This window comes from Pelobates fuscus, chromosome 6, assembly GCF_036172605.1.
Source record: "Pelobates fuscus isolate aPelFus1 chromosome 6, aPelFus1.pri, whole genome shotgun sequence".
NCBI classification, from domain to species: domain Eukaryota; kingdom Metazoa; phylum Chordata; class Amphibia; order Anura; family Pelobatidae; genus Pelobates; species Pelobates fuscus.
Window position 1 is genome coordinate 291,748,695 of NC_086322.1, and position 27,730 is coordinate 291,776,424.

At 42.4% G+C, this 27,730-nt stretch overlaps 1 protein-coding gene across 4 annotated transcripts in view; it reads left to right on the forward strand.

The window, feature by feature from the left end:
* SULF2 (sulfatase 2) overlaps positions 1–27,730 on the forward strand; it is a 268,821-nt gene that overhangs the window by 141,609 nt on the left and 99,482 nt on the right. For 2 of the 4 annotated variants that reach the window (XM_063459445.1, XM_063459448.1), the window contains exon 4: positions 3,432–3,485. The gene's annotated coding sequence lies outside the window, so the exon portion shown is untranslated. Of the gene's footprint in view, positions 1–3,431; positions 3,486–20,732; positions 20,866–21,214; positions 21,288–27,730 lie in introns of those variants that run through there. The other 2 variants (XM_063459446.1, XM_063459447.1) reach the window with 2 other exon arrangements.

Here is a 27,730-nt window from a genome sequence, read left to right on the forward strand (position 1 = left end):
AGACTGTAGTAGGGTAATACGGCTTTTGGGAAGACCAATCAGGAGAGGGTTACAATAATCCATGCGGGAAATTACTAGAGCATGGACAAGCTCCTTGGTAGCATCTTGTGTGAAAAAGGGCCAGAATCAAGTATGACGCCAAAACAGCATGCTTTCAAGGATGGACGTATGTGGATACCACTAATTTGAAGGGAGAGCAAAAGAGGAGGATCAGTATTAGGAGGAGGAAAGACAAGGCGCTCAGTTTTAGAGAGATTACGTTTCAGAAAGCAGGAGGACATCCAGTCAGAGATGGAAGATAGGCAAGCAGTGACACGTTGCAGGAGGGCAGGGGAGAGGTCCGGGGAGGAGAGATATATCTGGGTGTCATCAGCGTACAGGTGGTAGTGGAATCCAAAAGAGGTAATAGGTTTGCCAAGAGAGGCAGTATAAAGGGACCAAGGACAGAGCCTTGGGGGACTCCAACCAAGACAGGACGAGGGGAGGAGGTGTCATTCGTAAAGGAGACACTGAATGAGCATTGGGAGAGATAAGAGGAAAACCACGAGCGGTCACAGAGACTGAGTGATTGAAGAGTTTGAAGAAGGAGAGCATGATCAACGGTGTCAAAGGCAGCAGAGAGGTCAAGAAGAATTAGTATGGAGTAGTGGCCTTTGGATTTAGCTGTGATTAGGTTGTTAGTAACTTTGATAAGAGCAGTCTTAGTAGAATGGAGAGGAGAGCCAGATTGAAGAGGGTCACAGAGAGAATTGGAATTGAGGAGGTGAGACACATGGGCAAAGACAAGTCTTTCCAGAAGTTTTGAGGAAAAAGGGAGCAGGGATATGAGACGATAGAGGGGGAGGATGGGTCGAGATGTTTTTTTCAGGATAGGTACTACAGTGGCATGTTTAAGGTCAGCAGGGACAATGCCAGAAGAGAGAGAGCAGTTGAAGATGTGTGTTAAGGAAGGCACAAGATAAGGGGGGGAGAGATCTGATAAGGTGAGATGGGACAGGGTCGAGTGGGCATGTGGTGGGGTGAGAAAAAAGGAAAATCGCAGTCATCTCTTGTTCAGTAGCCCGGGAGAAGGTCTGAAGGGTCTGAAAGGCATGATCTATGTGTGGTTGAGAAAGAGAATGGCAAGATGGGGAGAATTCTTTCCTTAGCTGTTCAATCTTGTCAGTAAAGTAGCATGCAAAGCTATTGGCTAAGGTTAGTTTGAGGGGTGGCCACAGCAGGTCGAAGGAGAGCCAAAGGCGTCAAAGAGACACCTGGGATTGCAGGAGCATGAACTAATGAGAGAGGAAAAGTATGACTGTTTGACGAGGGCAAGGGCTGCGCTGTATGAACACAATATGAATCTATAATGGAGAAAGTCTGACTGGGTGCGAGATTTCCTCCTGGAGCAACTTTGCAGGTAGTGTGTTGATTTAGTATGCCACAGTTGGGGGCGTGTCCTCCTCGAGGTGCATGTTTGGAGCAGGGCTGCAGCCTTCAAGGCAGAGGTAAGGGTAGTGTTATATGTGGAGATGGCCAGTGAGGGACAGGAGAGGGAAGGGATGGATAGCAGTTGTGAATCAATATCAGCTGACAGCTGCTGGAGGTCAAAAGAATTAAGGTTCCTCTTGAGTTGAGGGGGGGTTAGGCTGAGGTTGTTGGGTGAGGGGGTACTAGAGGGCAAACAATAAGAGGTGGTGATCAGAGAGAGGAAAGGGAGTGTTGCAGATATTAGATAATGTACATGAATAAGAGAAAATAAGGTCGCGGGTATGGTGGGAGTATTAGCCCACTGCGATAGCCCGATGGAGGAAATAATTGAAAGTAGTTTAGAGGCTGCTGAGGTCAAAGGTGGGTTAATGGGAATATTAAAGTGCATGAGAATTAAGGATGGAATATTAGAAGAGAAGTAGGGTAGCCAGGCAGCAAAGTGGTCAAGGAAGAGGAGAGGGGAACCAGGGGGGATGATAGATAACAGCAATATTAGCGGAGAAGGGTTTGAAAAGGCGAATTGAATTAATTTCAAATGGTGGGAAAGAGAGGAAGGGGGGTGGGCAGGATTTTAAAGGAGCAGTGGGGTGAAAGCAGAAATCCTACACCGCCACCTTTATTCTGTTTGTCTTGGGTTGTGGGTAAAGTGAAGGCCACCAAAGGACAGTGAGGCAGGGGTAGCAGTATCAGAGGGAGAGAGACATGTTTCCGTTAGTGCAAGTAGGTGTAGGGAGTGAGATAATTGGGTCATGGATGGAAGTTGATTTAAAGGTGCAGAGTGTACATTCCAGAGGACAGCTTTAAAGGAGGAATTATAGTGAGAGTTACATGGAATGGATATCAGATTGTTGTGGTTTCTGGTATTGACACCAGGTGGCTTAGTAGAGGATGGACCAGGGTTTGGAGAGAGGTGTGAGCAAATAGCTTCTCTGGAAGCTCGGATTGGAGATCTGGAAAAGCAAATTGCAACATTGAGACAGATTGGTCATTTTATAAAGGGGTCTTCTGCTAATTGAGGAGCAGGGTGTCTCCCGTGTGCCCTGGCACGGCATGTCTCATATTTAATGGATAATGACACCAAAGATAGTGTCCAGGGGGAAAATAGTTTTAGTTGGATTGCACTTAAAGTAATTAACTTAATAATAAAACAATTCGATTTGTTTGTTTGTTAAAACGGTCATACAGTGCATAGTTTTAAAGATCCCTCTGTCCCAATTTTACTGCCTAATGTCACTCATTTCTAGGAGCTCAGTCTCTGGTGTGTTAGAGTGAATCACAGAGCTCCACATAAATAAAAGCCTCAGTAATGTGCAGTGTATATGTGTGAATCGCAGAGCTCCACAGCAATAAAACTCACAGTAATGTAAGTGTATATGTAGACTGTAAGCTTGTTTGAGCAGGGCCCTCCTCTATCTATTGTTCCTGTGCAATTGTCTCACTTATTGTAAATCTCCCACCTTTTCTTAATATTGTAAAACGCTACGGAATTAGCTGGCGCCATATAAATACCTCTAATAATAATAATGAATCACAGAGCTTCACAGCATTAAAACTCACATAGTAACGTGCAGTGTATATGTGTGAATTACAGCGCTCCACAGCAATAAAACTCACAGCATTGTGTGAACATTCTATTTGGCAAATTACCTCTCTTCAAATCCCTCACTTAGTATAACTGCACAAGGATAACAGTTGTATAGCAAGGGTCACCAATCACCGCAGTGATGAGGCATTCTCTCCAAAATGGAATCTTTTTCTGAGCAAATTTGATTACATTAATAGAGTTATTTTAAAATGAAATTGTAACCGTGTGCACAGAAGAAGCAAATATATTGGCTTTGCTTTCATATATTCAAATCAAATAAAATCATTTGATTATGAGTTTCTTGTAGCATTTTCCCCCTGTATATACATAAATTAATTTATTAAAGGTCAATTTACTGGCTTTTGTTTTAATGCAGGAGTGACCGCAGTGGGAGATTGTGAAAGACGGAGGAGGTGTGCCCCATGACAAGGTACAGTAAACGGTTATTTTTCATTGATAGACAGAAATCCTTGGTCATTTTAATGGCTTTCTCTGCCCAGACAATGGTATGTGTAAAATTGTGGTCGTTTTTTTTTTTCCGAACTGCAAATATATTAAAAATAAAATAAGAACAAGAAGGCTCCTGTTGAAATAAGAAAGAGGTCATTCACTAAACAGTGAATTGTGAATTATAAGCCCAAATTCTTAATAAAATAGCAAGGCTGTGGTTATAACTGGTGTTGATTTTTTTTTTTTTTCTCAATCTGTTATTTAGTTAAAATTTTCCAGTAAAGTACAGTTAAAGGAGCACTATAGGGTCAGGAACACAAACGTGTATTTCTGACCCTATAGTGTTAAAGCCATCATCTAGCTCCCCTGGGCCCCTCGTGCCTCTCTAAATATAGCAAAATCTTACTGTATTCAAGTCTACAGCTGCTACATCTGCCCCTGTTTGCCCGTGAAACTGTCTGCTGACATCATCAGAAGTGTTGTTCTGAGCCAATCACAGTGCTTCCCCATAGGATTGGCTAAGACTGACCAGGAGGCAGATAAGGGGAAGAGCCAACACAATTCAAACACAGCCCTGGCCAATCACCATCTTCTCATAGAGATGAATTGAATCAATTCATCTCTATGAGGAAAGTTCAGTGTCTGCATGCAGAGGGTGGAGACACTGATATGTTGTGATGCACACTAGGCAAGACTGAGATAGGAAGCACCTCTAGCAGCCATCTAAGGAGTGGCCAGTGAAGTTATCACTAGGCTGTAATGTAAACACTGCATTTTCTCTGAAAATACCGTATTTACAGCAAAAAGCCTGAAGGCAATGATTCTACTCACCAGAACAAATAAAATAAGCTGTAGTTGTTCTGGTGACTATAGTGTCCCTTTAACTGTTTAGTAAATATACACTCTGGTTAACAACATGCAGGGTCAATGCTTGGTTTCTATAAGTGACTTAATCGTTTTTAAAAACCGTCCTGTTTCATCAAGTAAGTAAGGGATGTGTTTCCTCCCAAAGTTACTTATATTGAACATAGCAATTGGCCAGACCTGTAAAATATAAATGCATTTATAAAGCTGGTGTTGGCATGTATTTCCCAAAATGCTTTGCAAGTGAAATATTTAGGTTTCAATGGCTGAAGTCAGAATGAACCGTAAAGACAATTTTTGCTGGGTTCTGGTCATTATGCTTACAAAGAGATTACACCGATAAAGCACATTTAGGCAAACAATACTCAAAGCACGTCTCGGTTCCTGCATTGCACTCTTGGTGAGTGTATCCGTGTGGTTCCAAGCCATTCATGTGGCACTGTCACTTTCCTGTAAGTGACCGGCCGTCATCCCCTCGTCCCCGTTGATTGCTATTTAAGACCTTACTGTTCTTACTGTGCGGCAGAGGTAAGTCAAAAAAGAAAATCTTAGCCCCAAGTCACTTCATTGTTCATTGCAGCATTGTTGACTTATGTTATATATTTAACAAGTGTGTTTTTGGCATTTGAAAAACAGGATGAAATTGAGAAATCCACGCTGCTGTGTTTCTTGAACTGGGCGCCTCCATCTTGGCTCCTTGTCAATCATTGTTATAAGCTCCGCCCTAATGCACCTGCTAGTCCCATATAGAGTATTTAGATAGGACGAGGAACAGCAACAATGTGTCTCTTTCTCCTCCTCTGATGTAATGTGTGCCCTGACTATGCCAGGATTGAGCTAGATTGTGATATCCCTTGCTAATCCTTTTAATTTACACCGAAACGAAAACAGAGCATCACATAAAAAAAAAAAAAAAAAAAGATTAACACAAGTTCTATGTTATTTTTAATGTTTTATTCAATTGGGTTTAATCCCAGAGATGTGACAGATCACTTTAGGGTATTTTTATTCTCTCTCTCTCGCCCTGTTTTATTTTCGTGGGCACATCTGTCAGATGGCTTTTTTTTTCTGCTTGGCATTGATCACTTTATACATATGGGCTGAAATAAAATGTATTTTATTCAACATTTGTCTTGGCATCACATTGAAACATCTTTCATGAGTCGGAGAGTTCTGTAGATTGGAGATGTTATCTCGAGCATGTATCACAGTGTAGGAAAAACAGAGTTATTTTGCATATTGTAAAACTACGTAAAAACGAATGAATACATTGAATTGAGTTTAGTAATTTTATGTAGCAGTGCACGATTTATACTTTATAAACGATACTGCACCTATATTATGGTAATATTCTGTAGTTTACCACAATGTCATTCATTTAATCAATTTATCACAAATAAAAATAAATGTATTATTATTATGCACATTCACATAATATCAGGGGAAAGACACCGGGATGGTGGAAACGTCCATACCTTATTTGAAAAGCCACCAATAAAAAAAAAAAATATATATATATACAGTATTTTCAAAATGTAAGGACACCCCTCACATTTTTGTAAATATTTTATTATATCTTTTCATGTGACAACACTGAAGAAATGACACTCTGCTACAATGTAAAGTAGTAAGTGTACAGCCTGTATAACAGTAACTGCTGCCCCCCCAAAATAACTCAACACACAGCCATTAATGTCTAAACTGTTGGCAACAAAAGTGAGTACACCCCTAGGTGGAAATGTCCAAATTGGGCCCAATTAGCCATTTTCCCTCCCCGGTGTCATGTGGCTCATTAGTGTTACGGTCTCAGGTGTGTTAATTTGGTGTTATCGCCCTCACACTCTCTTATACAGGCCACTGGAAGTTCAACATGGCACCTCATAGAACTCTCTGAGGATCTGAAAAAAATAATTGTTGCTCTACATAAAGATGGCCTAGGCTATAAGAAGCTTGCCGAGACCCTGAAACTGAGCCGCAGCATGGTGGGCAAGTAGTGCCGGTATCTGGCAACCGTATGTTTATCCTGCTTTGAGTACTGTTGGTGATATTGAGGACCCACGTTTGAATGCCTGCTGTTTTTAAAGGACCACTATAGTGCCAGGAAAACATACTTGTTTTTCTGGTACTATAGTGCCCTGAGGGTGCCCCCACCCTCAGGGACCCCCTCCCGCCGGGCTGGATGGAGAGGAAGGAGTTAAACTTACCTCTTTCTCCAGAGCCGGGCGCGGAGCTCTCCTCCTTCTCTCCGCCTCCTCTCCTTCTCTTCGGCTGAATGCGCGGCAAGAGCCGCGCGCGCATTCAGCCAGTCTCATAGGAAAGCATTTACAATGCTTTCCTATAGACGCTTGTGTCTTCTCACTGTGATTTTCACTAGAGGCTGGATTCACTAGAGGCTGGATTAAACCAAATATAAACTGCTATGTTTATAGAAAAAAGGGTTAACCCTAGCTGGACCAGGCACCCAGACCACATCATTAAGCCGAAGTGGTCTGGGTGCCTATAGTGGTCCTTTAAAGTAATAAAGTTATCTTTATTCTCGGCTGTCCATCGTTTTTATCAAGGAAATAGATCCTAGGCGCACTGTGTTACAGTAAACAAGCGCAAATAGCCTGAGCACTCTCTCTTTACCTGCTCAACGTTTGTGAGTGCTAGAATATACCCTTCTCTATACATATAACTGTGTTTGCAATATCACACTATCTGCCTCATATGTTTTACATGTGGAAAATCAACTATCTGTGAAACAAAGTCTGTGAGTTTGGTACAAAATTTATTGGCACATTGATTTTAAACGGAGATATAAATATTGCGATTTGTTGCAATAATAATATTGGGACCAGATATGTTCTCTCTGTAATGGCAGAAGATGAGCTAAAACCAGCTTGAGTTCTGAGCGGGGACCCACCTAAGGGCAGGCTATTTCGGTTGCTGTCCGTTCTCAGAATACTCTTGCAACATGTTTTTTGCTCTCCAATGTTTAAACATATGTTTTAAAGTGTAACTGCACAAATCTTGTTTTTTTGTCACAAGGTATCACAGTTTTATCTTGAGCACAATCACTTTGCTGCATTGAAAAATTGTACTTTGCCGCGGTTCCTTGCAATACACAAGAAGAATTTTTGGTGAGCGCAATCTTAAAGGCACAGCACATGTTATATTTGTTTTTATTTCTTTAGTGTTGTCACATGAAAATATATAATAAAATATTTACAAAAATGTGAGGGGAGTAGATATCTGCCCTCCCTTTTAAAAAGTGCGAGTTCCCTTTAAGTGGTTTACAGCACTTTTTAATTCATAGGGTAGCCAATTGTGCTGCATCTGAATGGCTATAGGTTTTGTCTTATCTTGATGGAAGAGAGAATGCGAACATTCTTTCTCTCCACGGAAACCAGACATAAACACTCCTAATAGAACTTAAATTCCGAGCAGCTAATGTATTTAATTACATCCCAAAGAATATCCGTGGAAAAGCCACATTAACTAACGTTGTTGGTATAATATCATATTTTCATTGTGTTACCAAAGTGGAGTCAAGTATTAAATACCAAAACATGTTTATTCTCCACTTGATTATTCAAGGTCCGTGCCAAATGCACGACCTCAAAACTATTTCTGTTGGAGACACAAAACCTGTTTCCTTGTGTATTGTACGTTTTGCCAAATTGACATTGTAACGTCATTATCAAATGCAAAAATCACTCAGCAGAGGCTGATGGCTCCAAATTGACTTCATTGTGTTATACATTTACAGATCTGCCAGTATAACTAGCCGCAGGTCAAGTAGTTTTTAAATGTCTGCAGAACGTCAAGATGGCATTATTGTCCGCTAGTATGTGCTTTACCGTTATGTTTTATAGGGTTGATGGTTTCAAACTGATGTGGTAGGATTTAAAGGACCACTGACGTCACCCACACCACTTCATCTCAATTAAGTTGTCTGGGGGCAGGGGTCCTGTCATTTTAACCTTGTAGTGTAAAGCACGAACGCTTTTATAGAAACTGCAATGTTTCCACTGCAGGGTTAAATACACCTCTAGTGGCCACCTTGTTGACAGCCACTAAAGATGGTTTCTCCTCCGAAACAGAGTGACCTAGAATCAAATGTTGCTGATAACCGCATTTGATTGGACGAGTTTGGCGTTTGGCCACGCATGCGTTTCTCGAATCGATTGATTCTCTGAGAATGCTGACATCTTCGAAGATGAAGCAGGCGGCTGCAGTGGAAGACTACTGAATACGGAACTGAGGAAAATAATCTTTTTTACTTAAATGTTATAATAGCAAAGGGGGTGAACAAAATGGAATCTGTAGACCCGAAAACCATTTTTTTTTCGGGATCATAGGTTTATCCCATTGTACAGCGCTACGGAATCTGATGGCACTATATAAATAATAATAAAAAAATATATTCTATTCATCCTTTTATGATGTAACTGTGTTATTTTATCTATTCACCTTCCTACCTCGCTGTCGCTGTGTACCTGTTCAGCTCATATGGGCAAAATTAACCAGACCAAAAAAAAAAGAAAAAATCAAATATATGGCAAAGCTTTAAATTACCACCTTGTTCATTGAAGCTGATCCCAAAAAAAAAAAAAAAGATTCTTTGTCAGCAGAAATATTCCTTTTAAGTTGTACCATCTCTTCCTGCACGCTAGCAGATGGGTAGTCCAGGTGCAGTGCAGACTTTGTGTGCATCTGTACAAACGTACCCTTAAAAGGATTCTATGACTTAAGGTTATTTGTGTAAAAATAACATTAACACCAGACTGACTTATTTAATTTATTTTTTTTAAACAATCTATAGAAAAATTAACTGTAAAGAGCACTGAAGGTCTGACCACTTATGAATGTGGCGGTAGCCACCTTGTTGTATGCATTCCAACTTTACTTATCTGAGATTGGAGTGGTGGCAAGAAATCAGAATGGGATACCATTACTGTACCACTGGGGGTCGGTGCGTTGCTGTCATAGGAGGGCTGAACCTGCATGCTGTCCAAGGGCAATATATCTATTAAAGGACCACTCTAGGCACCCAGACCACTTCAGCTTAATGAGGTGGTCTGGGTGCCAGGTCCTTCTAGGGTTAACCCATTTTTTCATAAACATAGCAGTTTCAGAGAAACTGCTATGTTTATGAATGGGTTAAGCCTTCCCCCTATGTCCTCTAGTGGCTGTCTCATTGACAGCCGCTAGAGGCGCTTGCGTGATTCTCACTGTGAAAATCACAGTGAGAGCACGCAAGCGTCCATAGGAAAGCATTATGAATGCTTTCCTATGTGACCGGCTGAATGCGCGCGCAGCTCTTGCCGCGCGTGCGCATTCAGCCGACGGGGAGGAGAAGAGGAGGATCGGAGGAGGAGAGCAGGAGCGGGCATTAAGTTGCTAGGATAGGACCTGCCAAAAATGGGGTACATTGTCATTGTGGCAGGTTAATGCAATGTATGATCCAGAGGCGTAACTAGAAACCACAGGGCCCTGATGCGAAAATTGACCTGGGGCCACCCCATACATCTACCTCCTACCCCTCCCACATATGCAGACAAACCGATACACATGCAGACCCACATATAGACACACACATACATGTAGATACACACATACATACACACATAGACCCATACATACAGAAATACACACACACACACATACAGGCAGACACATACACACACGTGCACTCAGGGCCGGCGCGTCCATAAGGCGGCACAGGCGCAATATTTCAGTGACCGGCAGGAGGGAAGCTCTCCCTCCTGCCGGGCCATCATCTCGGCCCCCGGTGCTGCGTGCGGCTGTGCTGTAATCAGACGCGGCGAGGGAGCTCTAACCTCTCTGCTCTGCTCCCTCGCGCGCTGCCTGTCTGCTGATACCGCGGGAGCCGGAATATGACGTCATATTCCGGCTCCCGCGGTATCAGCAGACAGGCAGCGCACGAGGGAGCAGAACAGAGAGGTTAGAGCTCCCTCGCCGCGTCTGATTACAGCACAGCCGCACTCCGCCCAGCAGCCCCACTGGACCCCAGGGAAGGATTCATCATCCACACCAGCTCTCCAGGTAGGGAGGCTGGGTGGAAAATATTTATTTATAAAATAATTAGTGAGTGTATGTATGTGTGTGTGTATGTGTGTGAGTGTATGTGTGTTAGTGTATGTGTATGTGTCTGTGTGTGTGAGTGTATGTGTCTGTGTGTGAGTGTATGTGTCTGTGAGTGACAGAGTGTGTGTCTGTGAGTGACAGAGTGTGTGTCTGTGAGTGACAGAGTGTGTGTCTGTGAGTGACAGAGTGTGCGTCTGTGAGTGACAGTGTGCGTCTGTGAGTGACAGAGTGTGCGTCTGTGAGTGACAGAGTGTGCGTCTGTGAGTGACAGAGTGTGTGCGTCTGTGAGTGACAGCGTGTGTGTGTGAGTGCGTCTGTGAGTGACAGCGTGTGTGTGTGAGTGCGTCTGTGTGTGTGCATGTGAGTGTATGAGTGTGTCTGTCAGTGTATGATGAGTGTGTTTGTCAGTGTATGAGTGTGTGTCTGTCAAATCAGTGAGAGTATGTTTGTCATTGAGTCTGTGTGTGACTATCAGTGTGTCTGTCAATGAGTGTCAATCAGTGTGGGTCTGTCAGTGTCAATGAATGAGTGTGTGTCAGATCAATGAGTCTGTGTCTGTCAGTGACGTCTGTGTGTTTGTCATTGAGTGTGTGACTGTCAGTGTGTACAGAGTGTAGCGGAGCGCGGTACAGGAGCTTCTGTTTCCTGTACCTGGCCAGACTGACAGGAGGTGCTCACAGAGAGAGCACTCCCTGTCAGTTCGGCCGGGTACAGAAAACTGAAGCTCCTGTACCGCGCTCCGCTCCGCTACACTCTGTACACACTGACACACCAGGAAGGGGAGTGTGTCCACTAAAGGGGTGTGGGGTGCACCAAGGGACAGGGAGGGAATGGGAGAGAAACACCAAGAGACAGGGAAAAGAGGGGGGAGGGGAGAAGAACACTAAGGGACAGGGAAGGGACCATTAATGGTCAGGGAGGGGAGAGGGGCTGGTTAAGAGGCACATAGGTGAAGATGTTTTTTTTGGGGGGAGGGGAGGGGTGGAAAAATGCATCTTCGCCTATGTACCTAAAAATCCAAGCACCGGTCCTGCGTGCACTAACAGATACACACACACACACACTGAGACACACCCAAATTATTATAACAACAAAAATAAAGTATATACACTAAAGATGAACACGTATACTATGGGTAGCCCCAGGTGAACTTCACAATCACCTATCGAAATATATAGTGAACAAACAAAAGTGGAAACCACCCAGAATACGTATAGATATATAAAGACAAAATATAATTAAAAATGGGACAACCTGATATGAGTCAGCTGTCCTTTGGATCAAAATCTATGAAAGAATTGAAATAGCCTGCATAGCGTAAAAAAGTATATATAGATGTGAAATATAGATGTGAAATATAAGTGAGATAATCTCACTTATATTTCACATCTATATATACTTTTTTACGCTATGCAGGCTATTTCAATTCTTTCATAGATTTTGATCCAAAGGACAGCTGACTCATATCAGGTTGTCCCATTTTTAATTATATTTTGTCTTTATATATCTATACGTATTCTGGGTGGTTTCCACTTTTGTTTGTTCACACCCAAATTATTAATATTTTTTAAATAAATAAATGTCCACCCAGACTCCCTACCTGGAGAGCTGGCGTGGATCTGTCCCTGGGGTCCAGTGGGGCTTCAGTACGGCGGGCGGCTGTGGTCCCGGCAGAGACGGCGAGGAAGCTGCATTCTTCTTACTCTGCTCCCTCGCGCCGTGCGGGCTGTCTACTGATGCAGGGAGCCGTAATATGACGTCATATTCCGGCTCCCGGCATCAGCAAATGGCATGCGAGGGAGCAGAGTAGGGAGAACACAGCTCCCTCGCTGTCTCTGCCGGAACACAGCCACCTGCCGGAGGGGTCCATTAGGTGGTCAGCAGGCTCATGACAGGAGAAACACGGGTGGGAGGGGGGCATCCCGATCTGACAGGAAGTGCTCCATTAGTGAGCGATTCCTGACAGACCGCTCGGCCACGCTACACACAGGCAGGCTGCCAGACACCCGCGGACCTGGGCTAGTACTGCTGTGCACAGGACCAGAAGATATCCAGGCGGCCCACGGTCGTAGATGTCATGGCTGCAGCCATGCCCCCTAGAGTGAGGGGCCCCCGGTCGCAGCTGCGACCCCTGCGACCGTGGTAGGTACGCCACTGGTATGATCATATACTGTAACTAAATTCCCATTATCAGGTGGTTTTTTTTTTTTTTTTTTTTTTTTTTTTACATTTTAAATAAATGATTACAATTTGCGAGCTTTGAAGCTGGTGTTGAGTGAGTGAGTGCGTGCACTGGGTCAAGTATGTTGTATCAATTGACCCTTCATCAGCATCACCTTCATAATGTATACCTGATAAGGCGAGTACAGCCTTTCTGATTTTGTTGTGTGTGTGTGTGTGTGTGTGTGTATATAAATATAAAACCATTAAAACGAATAAGAAATATTTTTAGATAAAAAAAAGAACATTACATAAAGATAAATCTATCTGTAGGGGTTCTCTATAGATAGAACTATTTATTTTATTCCGGTGAATCTCTCAATTTATCTTTACTAACAGATGACTTTATCTTTGATTAAACATGTGCCGAATATTGACCTCCTACATCTGAAATTATCATAAATTACAAATCAGTTAATCATTTTGTTTTCACATATTTGCATGTAAAAAATATTGTGTTAATGGGAATTTCAAAGAAACGTATGATCTCACTGCTTCAGATCCAGCGCAAACTGCTCTCGTAAAGGAATGTAAAAACGACAAAAGGTCATCCATTTAGACTTAAAGAAAGGAGATTTCGCCTACAGCGGAGGAAAATGTTTCTGACCGATTTGTGTGGTAGAAACAATAAAACTGGCACCTCCGCCTGCCGTGTTAGATCACAAATTATAGACCGGCAAGTGCATTGGTGTAGAAATCAGGTGATAGGCCGGTGATTGATCCGCCTTTAATTTTCTTGATGGACATTGCAGTGTAGGTGGATTTCTTTAAGTTGTTAAAAATGAATACTTCAGATATTATGCACATATGTGTTTGCCGTTTTACGGATTTCACCTATTTTAGTTAATGTTCAAACAACAAAATATTTCAGAGTTTATTTTTAGAAAAGGTTTTTTGTTGTTGAATTTCACGGTCCAAATGGTTCTGTTAAAGTGTTTAACGCTTATTTTGTAGGGATTGCGCTCGTCAAAACTTGTCCCTAACATGAGGTGTATGACCTTGTTCACGATCCGCTAGGGGTAAACGTATTGGAACTGTGGGATTTCAGTAATTCGACATTGTTAAAGGCAAATCGATATTCATTCATGCGTGATTAATACCGTTTTCTTGCTTCCAATCCAGCTCTAGGCAAAGTTCTAGGCGCTGACCTCCCTGTTCTGTCTGCCATCACAGGATGCCTTGCGTGGTCCATTTGCGGACTTTCATAGATCTGTAATTCGACCATTTCACCTGCTCAGAATGCATGCGCGCATTCTGAACCAGCGACAGGAGGGATTTTTCTGACGACAAATGTAAAATAAGCACATGATTGACAGAGTTCTGGGTTTCCCAAGTAATGTCTGCTAGGGGTGTAAAGAGCCCCCCCACCCCCTGCACGCAATTACTATGGACAATGGTTATATCAGCAGGTTACACTGCAGGCCGCCGGATTACCTGGTGTTTGGTTATGTATTACTGGTTTCCGTTCAACTCATTGGTGTCGTAAATGTGTCAGACAACACAATTCAATGAACAAACGTCCCCACTGTGTTTGCTACACAAATGTGTTTCAGTCAAGCATTGATAAATTGTGGAGTGGCATCATTCCAGCGAGACGCGCTTTGTTTGAGCTGCTAATTCCTAACATTGTGGGGTGTTTACGTCATGCTAAAAACCTCAAGAATTGACGGTGTGGAACAGATTATATTCTGGTGTCGTCCGGGAGAAATGATGAGATTTTATTTAAGTTTTTCATTAATAAAGCTTCAGATTTCACACCAGCACATTACGCAGAGTTATTCTCCGATATAGAGTGTGCAGAGCTGTTTGGATCAAATTTCTATAGAGACAGAAATCTTATCGGAAAATTTGGCTGTAAAAATATTTGGTATCCCTTTAGCTCTCATTAACAGAGTCAGTGTTTCATAAAAGAAGTAAATCTATCATCTAAACATTAAAGTCTGTTATATCTTGGATGCCCCATGAGTTGCATAGAAAAAAGAGTCTATTCCTTTTTATACAGATGACATGCACATGTTCGTATACTACACATGCTCACAGCTATGTTTAATCTAGTGTGCATGGGCAGTGTCACACTGTGTGCAAGCATGCTAGCATGCGTGTATAGTGTCGCGCTTTGTGTTGGGCGTGCGTGTGTGGTGTTTCGCTGTGTGTCGGTGTGCGTGTGTTGTGTTAAGCTGTGTGTCGGTGTGGTGGTTGCGCTGTGTCGGCGTGCATGTTTGGTGTCACGCTGTGTCGGCGCGCGTGTGTGGCGTGGTGTGTGATGTCAAGCTGTGTGTAGGTGTGCGTGTGTGGTGTTGCGCTGTGTGTAGGTGTGCGTGTGTGGTGTTGCGCTGTGTGTAGGTGTGCGTGTGTGGTGTTGCGCTGTGTGTAGGTGTGCGTGTGTGGTGTTGCGCTGTGTGTCGGTGTGCATGTGTGGTGTTGTGCTATGTGTCTGTGTGTGTGGTGTCGCGCTGTGTGTTGGCATGCATGTGTGGTGTCTTGCTGTGTGTCAGCATGTGTGGTGTCTTGCTGTGTGTAGGCATGTGTGTGTGGTGTCGCGCTGTGTGTGGTGTCGTGCTGTGTGTCGACATGCGTGTGTGGTGTCGCGCTGTGTGTTGGCGTGCATGTGTGGTGTCTTGCATATAGTAGCGCAGTAACTCATCTAACCACATTGACTATCTATCTCTGTGTGTGTGTGTGTGTGTGTGTACAAACGAAAAAAGGGGTCGACTCAAAGGTCTTCCAAAACAAACCTGGTGTTTAATCCAGTTTCAAATCAAGTTAATCATCTGTGTAAAAAAATATTTCGACCCCCCCCCAGTGTCTTTATCAAGATCCTATACTGAAATTGAATGCAGTACATTGTTACCATCGAACATATTTTCCTTTACTGCTTAATTTAATGTTAATTACTCCAACCCGTTAACCCCTTCCTTTAATAGGCTTCAAATACCCGATTGGGCATTGTTAGATCCACCTTGAAACGTAAACGTGGAGTTTAAACTTGCCTGAAATCAGAGTAAACCTGACTTTTTTGATACAACTCATGTCTGCCACCTGTTGGCGACTTGCAGCTAATCCCCCCCCCTGTGCACAGCCGTGACCTCACAAATGGTTGATAAATGGATTGAAAGTCTAGGGGGCACTTTGTAGAAAGTGATGAAAAGACGCACACAATGCAGTGTGTCCCTTTGCAGATCATTAGCCACATGAGCTGCCACATATTAAAGGCATTCCGTGTGGCCACGAGGAATGTTGATTAAGGAATAAAATGTATTCAAATGCAAATGGGGGTGGGGGATAATACATTAATATGGACATTTTGTTGCTTTAAAAAAAAAAAAAAAAGCCAAGACTGTCCTCGGAGAACGAACAAAAAAAGTCTCCATATTTAACATTGTTTTTTGACTTTTATAATGCCATCTTTCTCTCTAATATCCTTTCAGGGGACCCACCATCTACCAAGAAAGACTTCGGAATGACTGACATCAACTCTGATAAATATGAGGTCTGAATATCTAGTGATCTGCCTTATAGAAGCATCTATCCAGTATCCAGGAAACGGCTGAAATAGTTCAGCCAATTCCTGGTCTCCCATCCCAACTCGTTGTTGGGCTGTGATTTGAGGGTCCATGTCTATACCACAATATACTAATAATAACATACTATTGAAAATATTTGTTCTCTTTCTATTACTGATTGAACAGCTTGTTCTTTTGTTAAGTTTTTTGATAGATTTTGGAACATTTCCAGGTGCGATGTGCCCTCATTAGTGAGGTTGGTCCCTGATGTTGAAGGCTTGCATTTAGTATTCTACCTCTTTCTATACGGGTTCAATAGGTTGATGTCAGGGATCTCTGCAGCTAATTTGTCTACTGATCTCAACAAACCATCTCAGGGGTCTGCGCTCTTTACGAATAGACTCTTCCGTCTATCTGTTGGATTTTATGGATCCCTTTTACACTTTTAGAGGCAGGCAGACATTGCTACTTTGATAAATCTCCAAGCCATTAAATATAAACCTCTGACCTTGCTAATCTCTGGATCCGAAAATTGACCCCATGTAGCTTTGTCAAGAGTCAAGAGGCACAGTAGTCTTCAGATAAAAGCAAACCTAAAATAAATGTAAATATTCTTTATTTCCTGAAACAGCAATGCAGATTTAAACACTTTTTTTTTTACAATAACCCAATATGTGAACATGACACTAGTTTGATGATCTTGAATTATTTTTTTTTTTATTACCATTCTTCAATGTTAATATAATATACGCTAAAATTATGTAGAACACCTTTTATTATACTCTTCCAAGTGCCAAATTGTCAAAACGCTACAAGCTCTAACTCCCATCAGTCTCAACCAAGCTGCAAATTGCCATGTTTGAATGTTTGGCAATATGAAATAAGTATTAGTGATCACATCTATCAACGGTCTAACTGTCACATTTATTTTGTGACCACCAGCATCATAAACATTTAAATCAGTGTTAATCAACCAAGTGACTTTCTGTAGGTTATCTGTCTCGGTTATAATATCTACAATATGTGGAATACAATATATTTCTCATAAAAGATACATATTCACGTCTTTTAATGTCTCGTTTATTCTGTCTTTTTATTCAATGTGCCTCATTGCTTACATCATCCTGTGTAATTTCTTCAGAACGCTCTAGAATGGTTAAATCAGAGCGGTCATTAGCACAATTTTCTATTATGTGTTAAATAAGGCTCTTGGACAATTATGCCAATCTATAATCATTAATCATTAAATACAATGAACCTTGTGAATGAGTGATTGAAGCTGTTGCATGTTGGGTTATCGGTAGCTGGGATAGTTGGGAAGCAATTTGTGCTAAGTGGAGAGGATAGACAGCAGTCATTTTCAATCCATTAACCTGAATGTTTGCATTACCCCTGAGAATCCTAGAACAGACGATTCTAAATCTCTTTCATGTTTAACAGAATGTTGATCATCTTTATTTCATCCACAACATCAGATAGTTTAATTCCTGTATCTGTTTGCATCTTTCGAACTGCTACTTCTCCGTGCACGTAATTATTTTGTAGGTGATACTGCTCTCGTACAGATTCACACAAATTCCTTTGGGGATACAGAAAAATTGGGAGGGAGGGAAATTTGCTGACACTATATAAATAATAAAATAATAATAATTGCAGCAATGACTTCCTATGGAAAGGATCTAATGCGCTTGCAATGCTGCGCATGTGCATTAGCTCCACTGTTGGAGGAGGCAGAGCACCGACCTAGGATGCTATAGTGGTTATGGTGCTTGGAGTGTGTGATGAACTGAGCCTCGTCACATGTTCTTGGAGAGGCCTGCTTGCCAGCCTCCTGCCAAAAGACTATGGGTCAGGTCAGTGACTGTAAAGACCCATATTTTATTCCCTCTGAGTCCCCTGGTTCGGCACTTTCCATAGAACCGAACGCTAGCTCACTGGCGGCCGTTCGCATGGACCAAAACTGTGAATAGCCTTAAGGGGGACTTAGCCGCGAATGCCCTGGAACTGTTTTCAGCAGGAAGACTTCACGGTTCCTGATCGGTCCCCAGCGGCACTTAGCCGCGATTCTATGGAACTGTTTTGGGCATGGGAAATTCCTGAACCGATCTGGGTGATTTTGGGATATGTTGTTCATCCAGATCGGGGCTATCAGGGGATTTAACTTTTGTGGGGATTTTGTGTGTTTTAAGGTACTTTTGGGGTGTTTGCAAACTGTTTGTTTTTTTGTGTTTGGAGATAATTGAGTTTAGTATAGTGCTTGACTCAATTATCTCCCAGGCATAGGGGAGGGATTGACCTATTTTGCATGGGAGTGTCCTGGACCTGAGAGCCAATGTGATTGCGTATTTATTTCTACTGTGGTTTACTCTCAGGTCCAGGGGGGGAGTGCCCCTTGCATGGGGACTGTCATAAAAGGCCAGTTGTGACTACCATTAAACTGAGATTCGGTTACGCCTTCATGAAGTCTAGGCTCATGTTTGAGGGATTGTAGAGGTATATTCACACTCTGGGGATTTCTATAATCACTATACTCCCTTGGGACTATAATCACTTGCTCTTTTAAGAGCATATTGCTTCACTCTCTTGGAAGAGGGGTCTACCCACTGGTCTTGGAACAGCGACACCCCAACCAAGCTGCGGCGGTTTGTGGGGTTTATGGTGTTCCAGTGTAGTGCTTATGGTGCTTGCAAGTACTAGGAAGCAGCGACTGATGGAGGTACCCGGTCGAGGTGCCAGGCGGTCCGTCACAGAGTGTCCCTTTAAGGTGATAGTCATGGTAGATGTTACCATTGCAGATATTAGCTGTTTGATGTTGCCAGCAATTTGACTGGAAGTTAATGCGGAATCTTACTAATATGGATTCAGTTGTTTTAATCTTTATACGATTTTCCAACTATTACTAACAATGGAAATGGAAGAATATTATCACTTAATTAACACTTACTTATATATTAGAATGTAATTCTTTGTCACCTGTGGGAACTTGGTAACATAGTCAAAGAATTTACCTCTCGTGTTGACCGAAAATCAGAGAGTTGCTTGTCTAACGAACCGTGTAGACATTGTACGTGTTTTTGCGTTTATTAAATGCTTCATCGGGGGTGTATTTGTTAATATAATTCTCCTCTATGTAATTAAAAACTTAGTGCACAAGAAACAGCCACATATTCGCAAAACTCACCAATAGATTAAATACGCGTTGATGAATTTCGTTTTTAATAAATGAACGTTCCGTTTAAAGACCTTTCCCCCCTTAACTTATAGAACTCCAAAACTTTGGAACTTTCTGGCACATTTAGAACTTTGTAAATAAACGTCCTGGGCAAATTATTAGCGATTCCATTTTTTGGAATGCAGAAGAGGTCATCTTAAACTGGCCAGATTGTTACCCAGACCAAGGTCAAATGGTTCATTCTAAGCACCACAACCACCACAGCTTATAGTAGAGGATACAGTGCTCGGAGGCTGTGGGTACAAAAAGACAGGGGGGAGAGCAGCCCAAATTCTGGGACAGGTCTGCTGAACCGCTTACTGTTATGAGGTATGAGGACCTAACCGTGCAATAGCCCAAATTTTGTATCTGGATAATACGTAAAATTCTTATTTATTATTATTATTGGTATTTATATAGCGCCAACTAATTCCGCAGAGCTTGTTCCGACGTATCCAGAAGAGAGGATGGTCAGATGGGCTGCACAAGTAGCCCAATATCACCATAACCATTACAAAAAGCTTTAGGGTGTATGGTGCTTCGTTGATGTGAGGTGGTCATGGTGACTGTAGTACGTGCCTTTTGCTTTGAAAGGTATTCTGCCATCCCTGGTGTCATTACCGAGCGCTTGTACTGGGCTGGTTAGCGTTACGTCTGTGCAAAATTGGTGTCTAACTATGGCACTACCCCGTCTCACTGTCCATGCTGCGCATATTCTCTACTCCGGGTGTGCCTTTGTCATTCTAAAGGAATGCAAAGCATCATGGGAGTTGTAGTTCTACCACATCTGGGGAACTATCTTTGTGGCACCCCTGGTCTACTCAGTCCAACCTCCTTAACTCCTCTCCCCCTACCCCCCCCCTCCTCCCCCTCCAGAGAGGAGCAGAGATCGACCTCTTATTTGATTTATTTGTGTTATTTAACAAGCCTCAAATTATAGTCCTTATCTTATTTATTTATTTATTTATTTATTTAGAGCCAAGAACAATGTGATACTTATTTCTAATTTAAAAATGAAATCCATCTAAAACACATTAAAGACACCTTAGGGCCACCTTGCACACTGTGGTAACAATTAATTGCAATCTGTTATTTATTTTCCTAATTCCCCCCATATCATAATTCTTATTTAAAATAAATAATAATAATGTAAGCATCCTACGTGCAGAGGCATTGCTCTCCCTCTCTGGGATGTGTAGGGTTAACTGACAGTCAGTAATCCTAGCCAGGGGCTTTAATACCTAGGAGAGAGAAAGAAAGGTATTAGTCCGTGCAAGCCATCCCCTAGCCAGTAATACATCCTTCCCTCAGTCTGCCGGCCCAGCTTGGCACAGTGTGTCCAGAGAGAGAGAGGCTGGAGCATTGTATAACACAGAATGGGCTCTGCCTCTCCTGCAGAATGGCTTGGCACAGGCACCTCTGAGCAGCGCCCCAGTGGAATCCCTATACATGACATCACCTTGGCGTGGGTGAGTCCTGGAGAGCTCTCTTCTTTTATGCAATACAGGCAAGCCTTGTGCTGGGAAATGTGTCCCAGGACGTCCCCGCAGGGTAGCCTTAGCCGCCCTCCTCCTCCTGATATAAGGAGCCACCAGCTCCGAAACAAGGGACCCCCATGTCTCTCTTTCACCTGTGTGAGACCTGGCTGCAGGTAAAAGGAGAACTTCTGCTCTGGCAGGCTGAGTGCTGGCTGGGGCTGGTATAGATATATACATCTTCTGACGGAAAGGGAAGTGGGTTAAGCTGACAGAGATCTGGATTTTCACATTATTCTGCTTTCTTTTCAAAAGAACGCACACAGACACACACTGCACACACAGACACACACAATTTAAAAGGCAAATCAGAAGCTGCAGCTATGTGTATGGGGTACAAACCAGCCCTTTGCTTGGTAAGTTATGTGCTCTGTTTGTACCTGGTGACAATGGGATTAAATCTCTCTCTGTGAATAATAGACCTTTCCAAATGCTGCTCTTGGGCATCTATTAGTTGCACACTCCTCCTGGCACCTAAACGGTTAATCATGCTTCCCCTGGTACAAACCTTGTGAGGGTATGTGTGAGGCGTTTGGGAGCTTGTTCCTTTTTAGACAGCACACTGTGTGGGTTAATTATGTTACCAGAGTAATGTAACCATATGTGTCCTAAAGTCCCAATACCCTGGCACTCTGTGTATCCTGCTTTGTCGTGGCAATCAATGTGTTAATCTTGTTTCAAACTCAGGGTCTCATTTGAGCGCCAGAGGTATTGCTATTGACAAGGCACAGTATTGCTGATACCTCTGGCACATAGTGAGTTAATTTTACTTCTAACCCAATTTGTGAATTCATTTAGTGAGTTAATGTTACTTATAATCTAACATACCTTTGTTTCTCCAAGTCACAGAGTGAGTTAATCTTTCTGTAAGTCTAATTTAACTCTCTGAGTACTAGAGCGATTTCAGTATATGAGATGATTGGGTTTGCGTTTTGGGTGAATTGAAAGTTCTGATAAAATGCATAGCCTTGCTACTGTACACTGAATGCTACAATCTGGTATTTAGTTGAAAACAATTCAATGCTTAGTTAATAAACTAAATATGTTGCTCCTTCGGCAGCCAATAGGTTAATTTGGCTTCTAGTAACCCTTTGAGTGCTGTGAATACAAGACAATGCTTTGCTCGGTGGTTTTGGGCTTATATTTGCTTTCCAAACCAGGTAAACCATTTTTTTTGTGCCGGAAGGCTGTGCGAGACACGTTCAGCCTATACGTGTGTCAACAAATGTGTTATTTGCCAAGAAACATTTAGCTATTGTACAGCGCTGTGGAATATGTTGGAGCCATGATATGAATAATATTAATAACCGTGTATGTAAGAGAAGGTTGGCATGGGTGGATTACTTTGTCTTGCTATGTACAGTGAATATTCACAGATGAATTGGCATTCTCTGCTAATTGATTATCTCTGGGGTTTGCAATCTGTTTTTCTGTTGTTTTTTTGCTTGTTGAAAAGTCTCTTCCTTCTGCCTCTAACTGTAAAACAAGTTTTTAGAAGATATTTAACTTGACAAGTACTGAAAAGGGTGTTTGGTTTTTTTTTATTCTTTTTTTTTTGTTTTACCCATTGTACTGCACTACAGAATGTGTTGGTGTGTTTATGAGTAAAATATATTGTTTAATAGTTGTACGAATGTACAACAAGATTAATTTTAAAATTGGCTTCTGTTGTAACATGGAGATAATCGCTGGTTTAGAGAGCCATGTTAAAAATGTACCATGCAGTTATTTTGTATTTGCACTGCTAGTAGTTCAAACTGTTGATTATTGGTGTTGACTGATAAATGGGCTCTCTAAGAACTAATACAGCATGTTGTGTATCTGAGCAGAATCTGGGCTGAGAGCATTATGCCAACCCACTCTCGGCCAATCACTGCTGCCCACAGGCGAGTACGGTACCTCTACGACCACGTTAGCTGAACCAATGCTAGCATGGCCCACAGAGGGGTTTGATATACTTTGTACAGCCCAATTTAATTTTGTCAAGCCACTTGAACAGCATAGTGGCTGTGGATCTGATTTGAAGGATGATGTATTTTATTTAAAGTAATTTCTAATATATATTAATGTGTTATGTTGTACTATGTGTTTATTGTTTTGTTGTTTTGAGGTACATGCCAGTTGTGTGATTGCATTACTGCGGAAGGCGTCATCTTAACGTATTCACACATTACTAAGACCTTGATGTGAAGCTCTGTGATTTATGCACAATGCATATATTGCTAAGTTTTACTGCTGTGGAGCTCTGTGATACCTTATACACACTGTACATTACTGTAGGTTTTGTTGCCGTGGGCTCTGATACATTGTACACACTGTACATTAGCGTAAGTTGTATAGCTCTGGAGACTGGAGCTCTGTGATACCTTATACACACTGTATGTTTTATATCTGTGGAGCTCATTGATCGCTCATACACACTGTATATTACTGTTAGTTTTATTGCTGTGGAGCTCTGTGATGCCTCATACACACTGTATATTACTGTACTGTTAGTTTTATAGCTCTGGAGCTCTGTGATACCTCATACACGCCGTATGTTTTATATCTGTGGAGCTCTTTAATGCCCCATACACACTGTATAGTACTGTGAGTTTTATTGCAATGGAGCTCTGTGATTCACTCTAACTCACCAGGCTTTCTAAAAATAGAAATTAAAAGGATTTGGGCTAAAAATTGACACAGAAGGATCTTAGTCATTTGGATTATTGCTTGGAGCTCTGTGATACTCCTACTTCCTACATATTGCTCTGCATTTAATTACGGAAGATTTCTGGGATACTTTGATAAAAGGTTTAATGGCTATGAGAATGTACCAAATAATGGCTGCGTCAAAGTGGCACTTTCTTATTTCTTCTCAAACCGAGAGCTTGGGTTTTGGGTGTGGGTTGGAGAGGGCGTAATGCTCTGGGTTTTGTCAAACTGAAAGCAGTTTACGGTAGGAATTGTACCTTGAATGTCCTTTTTTTTTTTTTAAATATTACTCCAGTGTATTATTAAAGATACGTCTAATTTATTTCATGGACACAATTGAAAACCAACTACAGTGTCCATTGACCTTATTTGCTGCCATAGCAACAACATCACGTAGTGTATCGCACTTACATGCTAGAATGTCTCCGCCCCGGCAAAAATATGACCTGGTCAAAATGCTTTATAATTAAAGAATACTTTTTCTGTAAGTTCAACGTATTCAAAATTCGGGGCCATGTTTGTGTCCGAGATCTGTACATGGCTGAAAGAAATCGTGTGCATGCAGACAAACGCTGTTGAGTCAGGTTGTGGAATTCAGGTTCTTTTGAAACTATATTGAAAGAAAAACCGTTTCAAACACAATACGTAACGTGAGTCAGCAAGGAGTTGATAAATAGATGGATTTCGCCAGAGCGAGGTCAGAATTTCTCTGGAATATTTAACATTTTATTGCGCTGTGGCCAGTTTATCACCGTTATCCCTGAAATGCGCAATGACGCGTTATTTTAGATAAGAAACACTTTGGTTTTAGTGCTGATTTTACTCTGACGCCAGTTGCTTGCTTGTTTGATGTTGTTTAACCGTTCGTGTGCCAGACTCACACGGCTCCAAACATTGTTATGGATTTTCCAATTTGTATGTAGGTGAAAATAACCCATGGATCTATTGACCTGCGTTAGGGGACGATCTTGGATTTCGTTTTCCCCCTCCCCTCCCCTCCCCCGGTGTGCGTAAATTCTACGTATTTTGCTTCCGTAAAATCATTCTATCTTGACTGGTGTAAATATTATCAGTAGAGTCTGTTGTCACGGCAAGGGTGCATAATTTAGTATTACATTATGAAATATTATCCTTTAATGCCATTTGTGTAGTAAATGGCACAAAAGGATGCTATTGCTGAGGTCAACAGGGGTTGCATCTTTTGAAGCTGGGACCCCCACAGAGGTTGGATAACAGAAGGGGAAGTGTGGATGGCATAGCAAGGTTCAAAGGGTTTTACTAATATGGATGTGAAGCAATCAAGGCTCTGCAAGGTGTGAGGTTCTACACTTGGGAAAAGTCTGAATGTCTCTTCATCCATTTGGCCTGTACCATTAAGTGCTGAGTAAAACTCTTTGAAATGTAAATGCAATTTTAGCTTTGCTCCAGTATCATACCCAAAGGAAGGACAAAAACATTCATATTTACCCCACAGAATAATAATAAAGCCTAATTTTTATTATATTTGGAATGGGACAAGCCCAGTCTTTTAATTAAGCCTAAACATGAGTTGCACAACTTAAACCGTGTGACAGGAATTGTGATGTCTGTCCTATTGGATCGCAGGTGGGGCGTGCAACATGTCTATGGAATGGGAAAACAATAACAAATTCATAGAGGCAATTATTATTTCTGTGGCAGGTACAGTAGAGGAGATAAAACCAAAAAGTTTATATTTGGCTTGCTGTTTCTGGAACAAAGGAGGTGGTCACTTGGAATCACTATAGGTACGCCCCTGGGTGGGGTGTGCTAATTCCACAAGGTATATCTCCTGTGATCCTGAAGGGTGGTGTGTACTTTCTTGGGGCCAAGATCTAATTTTGAGTGAGTCACCATCATCCTTCCTTGCCAGAGACCCCCTGGACAGAAGTTGTACTTTGAAAAACCTAAGTGAGTAATTAGGACTTCTGTTATTTTATCCTTTTTGTTTTTATCTGTTGTTGGTGTAAATAATTTGTTTATTATATATTGTTATATGCACTGTGACTATTTTTGCTCATAATAAACATTCATTTATTAAGTTCTACCTTTGTCTGGTTAAGAATCACGTTACCTGAAGAGACTAGTTAGTATTTTGGTAATTCCTTAAATATTGTACTAAGTAATATTTGGTGGGTTTTATTGTTGATTTACCTGGGGGACCAAGGCACCCCATTTATAAATTGTCTTGGTGGTGGCAGCGTTAAGATAGTAATAGTTATATTATTATGTTTAAGTGTGGGTGGTGTTAAAAAGGGGGATTTTGTCATTATTTCCGGTCTAGTGCAGACAAATAGTGTACTTTAACCCTTTCACCACCACAACTACGTCACGCACACTCTTGGAGTAGGGTGCGTTCGTGACAAATTGGTGGCATAGCGGTGGGATAACTAAAAGATTTTTCATCTTTTTATACCAGATTTTAGTGTTGCTGGATTTGTTGGTTAATCCAGGCACTAAAAGAAATTGTGTCTCAATTTCCAAAGGCTGAACTCAGTGCATATATAATATATTTACACCTCAACAGTCCCCCCCCCCGTCTCTGTTTTTTCTTTGCTATCTTTTGTTTACCAAATGGAGTACCAGGCACAGTCCAAGGCAGTGCTAGACCAGCTTTGCCGGGAGAGATCTATCCCCTGTCGGGGAAAAACAAAAGAGGAACTATTACAAGCACTGGTGGACTATGATATGCAACAAGCAGTGCAAAATGATGCCTCAAACACTGCAGAGGAGATACCTGCAGCTTTTGTCAATGATGTACCGAGATCTGGAGATCCTTTGGATTTGTACTTGCAAACTGTGTTGAAATATGTGGACTCAGCAGATACAAACCAAAAACTGCAGCTTATCCTTAAATATCAGGAGGGTGAGAGAGAGCGCCAAGCTGAGAGAGAGCGCCAAGCTGAGAGGGAGAGAGAGGCTGAGAGGGAGAGAGAGGCTGCAGAGCGGCAAGCTGAGAGAGAGGCCGCGGAGCGCCAAGCTGCCAGAGAGCATGAGCTAAAAATGGCTGAGTTGGAGAGGTTGACTGCCTCCCCTATAAGTATTAATTCCAGAGACTCTTCTGCACCCAAACCACGTGCAGAGAACTTTCCAACTTTGGACAAAGATGGTGATTTGGATGTTTTCCTGCGCAGTTTTGAAAAGGTTTGCAGGCAGTACCAGCTACCAAAGGACCAGTGGGCAAAATACCTCACCCCTGGTCTCAGAGGTCCTGCACTGGAAGCATTTGCTACGCTTCCAGCAGAATTTGACCAGGACTATGATGTGATTAAGGCTGCCTTGCAAAAACGGTACAACCTTACTCCTGAGGTGTACCGAAAGAAATTCAGGACTTTGCAAAAGCATCCCACAGAAAGTTATGCAGCAGCGGTGGGGCACCTGGCGACAGCATTCCGACAGTGGACTACAGGGCTGGAGATTACCACTTTGGAAAGTTTGCAAGACTTGTTAATAAAAGAACAGTTTTTGCAGCTCTGCCCAGCCGATGTACAGGAATGGTTGCTGGACCGGAACCCCAAAACGGCATTGGAGGCGGGTGAGCTGGCAGATTTCCACACTGCCAATCGAGCAACAGTGGACCGGAGCAGAGGTTTTGCCAAGGGAACATCCAGCTGGAGGACCACACCACCACGACTCCCCATCACCAGGCCTAGCGGGCCATCCTTTGTTTCAGCTCCTACCTCAGGGAGAGGGGGAACTAGTGCCACTTCTGCGCAAGGAGATAGTCGCAGATGTTTTATTTGCAACCGAATGGGGCACTTGAGTAATACCTGCCCAGAGAAAAGGAGGTCAGCACCCTCGTCCGGAGGGGGTCAACCTGCAAGAGCCCCATCTTCTGTGTTGTTCGTGACCAAGTCAGAGGGCAACAACAATGGTAACCTGCAGCCTGTTATGGTGGGAGAGAAGGTAACTGTGGGACTCAGGGACACTGGGGCAGATGTGACTCTTGTGCGTCCAGAGCTAGTGCGCTCTGAGGACTTCATTCCTGGCAGGACTTTAGCCGTAAAAGGGATTGGGGGAATACGTCCTGCAGTGCCAATGGCACGTGTATATTTGGATTGGGGAGCGGGCAGGGGTCTGAGGGATG